The sequence below is a fragment of the Nematolebias whitei genome, chromosome 19 (assembly GCF_014905685.2).
Source record: "Nematolebias whitei isolate Nwh7 chromosome 19, NemWhi1, whole genome shotgun sequence".
Taxonomy (NCBI): Eukaryota; Metazoa; Chordata; class Actinopteri; order Cyprinodontiformes; family Rivulidae; genus Nematolebias; species Nematolebias whitei.
This window is the reverse complement of record NC_056516.1, coordinates 16,344,618-16,347,812: the sequence shown is the minus strand read 5'-3', so window position 1 is coordinate 16,347,812 and position 3,195 is coordinate 16,344,618.

Here is a 3,195-nt window from a genome sequence, read left to right as displayed (position 1 = left end):
GAAAGATGGCCATTCCTCCCGTCATTCATCCTCTGCCTCTTCCCACTAACCTGCTCGGAGCAGCAGGCCTCCCTGCTCCTCTTTCTGGAGCGGAGGCCCGATGTTCGGGAAGCAGCGGCAGCCCCAGCCGGCGCCCCAGCAGGACCAGGACGGGCCTCAGGATCAGGCGGTGAAAAGCGGACTGGGCGTCGTGGGCCATCTGATGGGAAATCAAATCCAGTTGAGATGAGAACATTGATCATGAGACGAGAACAATCAGCTACAATCATCAGTGAAGTGACGATCATTTACAATCTGAAGCTGCAGGAGCAAAACCTCTGATGTGTTACTGAACCATCTCTGCTCCTCGATGCACCACCACAATTATTACATCATTTCATATGTTCTTCACATTTTAATGGATATTTGAAACTGTTCAATTAGCAAGGGAAGGTTTTAGACAACAAGAGCAAATGTTTACACACAAACAGCTCATTAACACCCAACATGTGTACAAACCGGATTCCAAAAAAGTTGGGACACTAAACAAATTGTGAATAAAAACTGAATGCAATGATGTGGAGGTGCCAACATCTAATATTTTATTCAGAATAGAACAGTTTCCAAAAAAGTTTCCAAATTTCATGGTGTCAACAAATCCCAAAAAAGTTGGGACAAGTCCATTTTTACCACAGTGTGGCATCCCCCCTTCTTCTTACAACACTCAACAGACGTCTGGGGACAGAGGAGACCAGTTTCTCAAGTTTATAAATAGGAATGCTCTCCCATTCATGTCTAATACAGGCCTCTAACTGTTCAATCGTCTTGGGCCTTCTTTGTCACACCTTCCTCTTTAAGATGCGCCAAATGTTCTCTATAGGTGAAAGATCTGGACTGCAGGCTGGCCATTTCAGTACCCGGATCCTTCTCCTATGTAGCCATGATGTTGTGATTGCTGCAGAATGTGGTCTGGCATTATGGTGTTGAAAAATGCAGGGTCTTCCCTGAAAGAGATGACGTCTAGATGGGAGCATATGTTGTTCTAGAACCTGAACATAGTTCTCTGCATTAATGGTGCCTTTCCAGACATGCAAGCTGCCCATGCCACAAGCACTCATGCAACCCCATACCATCAGTGATGCAGGCTTCTGAACGGAGCGTTGATAACAACTTGGGCTATCCTTGTCCTCTCTGGTCTGGATGACATGGCGTCCCAGTGTTCCATAAAGAACTTCAAATCGTGACTCATCTGACCACAGAACAGTCTTCCATTTTGCCACACTCCATTTTAAATGACCCCTGGCCCAGTGCAAACGTCTGAGCTTGTGGAGCTTGCTTAGAAATGGCTTCTTCTTTGCACTGTAGAGTTTCAGCTGGCAACGGCGGATGGCACGGTGGATTGTGTTCACTGACAATGCTTTCTGGAAGTATTCCTGAGCCCATTCTGTTATTTCCTTGACAGTGACATTCCTGTTTGAGGTGCAGTGACGTTTAAGGGCCCGGAGATCACGAGCATCCAGTAGAGTTTTACGGCCTTGACCCTTACGCACAGCGATTGTTCCAGATTCTCTGAATCTTTTGATGATGTTATGCACGGTTGATGATGATAACTTAAAAGTATTTGCTATTTTACGCTGGGTAACACCATTCTGGTATTGCTGCACTATCTTTCTGCACAACAATGGTGGAATTGGTGATCCTCTTACCATCTTGGCTTCTGAGAGACACTGACACTTTGAGAAGTTCTTTTTATACCCAATCATGTTGTCAATTGACCTAATTAGTGTTAATTGGTCTTCCAGCTGTTCGTTATATGCTCAATTTCCTTTTTCCAGCCATTTATTGCTACTTGTCCCAACTTTTTTGGGATTTGTTGACACTGTGAAATTTTGAATCAACATATTTTTCCTTTAAAATGTTACATTTACTCAGATTAAACTTTTGATCTGTCATCTATGTTATATTACGAATAAAATATTGACATTTGCCATCTCCACATCATTGCATTCAGTTTTTATTCACAATTTGTTTAGCGTCCCAACCTTTTTGGAATCCGGGTTGTACAACACACTATCATTTTCTAAAGTTTTGGGTGAAGTTGGTAAAGCAAGCAGTAATAAATAAATGTACCTTAAGTTCTGTTCACAAAACTATGGCAAACATTTGTTGAAACAATTACAGTAATTGTTTACCCATCCCCTTTCATTTAGATATAAACGCATTGCATGTTTTAAAATGAAATGTGTATCAATTTAAAAACATTTTCAAGCTAAAATATTCAAGTACATAATGTGCGCACTGGACATGTTCATTGCAAACTGTGAAGGGCTCACAAACACTTTGTTTCATTTTTCTGCAGAGCTGGGTGACAATATGACCCAGCATTGTTTGTCCATCTAGTCATCCGCCAGCTTCGCACCTACTGGACTTTCTGGATCGCCTTCTGTCCACTTTAGCGTCTGGTCCGTTCAGTTGGCGGCTGCTGCCTCTGCACAGCTGCAGAGGGTAAGCAGCTCCGCGGCGGGACCATCCCGCAGCTGGCCTCCAGCTAGCTAGTTAGCGAGCTAAGTCGTTGGGAGCTGCATGTGTTCAAAGCGCTCCGTGAAATGTCACGCGTTTTTTTTGCGGTCACGTAAAAACGTAGGGATTTTTTTCGACATTGCTTGTTTGAAATGTCATTATTATGAAACTTAAACCACAAGGTTAAGTTTTAATCGAGTAGTTAGCAGAGTCGAAGCAGTATCAAGTTGGAAAAGATTGTTTTAGCAGCGTTTCCGGTGATTTTCAAAATAATTGTGCTCCGTGCGGACGTACTTGTTTTACAAGTGTAACAGACCAAGTTTAGGAGATTCAGTCATTTATTTACACACGTGTGGTGTAAGTGTGTTATTATAATCATTGTTATCGATATACTGAAGCCTAAATAACGCATTATGGCGCGTTGTGAATTTTATTTTGAAGACCGGATGCGTAGTTTTCTTCTTCTGCTGCTAAAATCTCAAACTGTCTGGAGCCACTCTTGATGAGAGGTTGTTCAGCCCGAGTTCAAGTCGTTAGCTTTAGCCAACACACACACACAGCCTCCTGGAGCGAGTCATCTGCTGTTGACTGTGTGCCAGCATGCTAATGGGAACAGTTTAACCGCAGCACACTGCAGTCACTGAGCCTCCTGTCCGACTCCGAGCAGGTCCAGCCGAGCTGAGCTCCGCCGAAGCC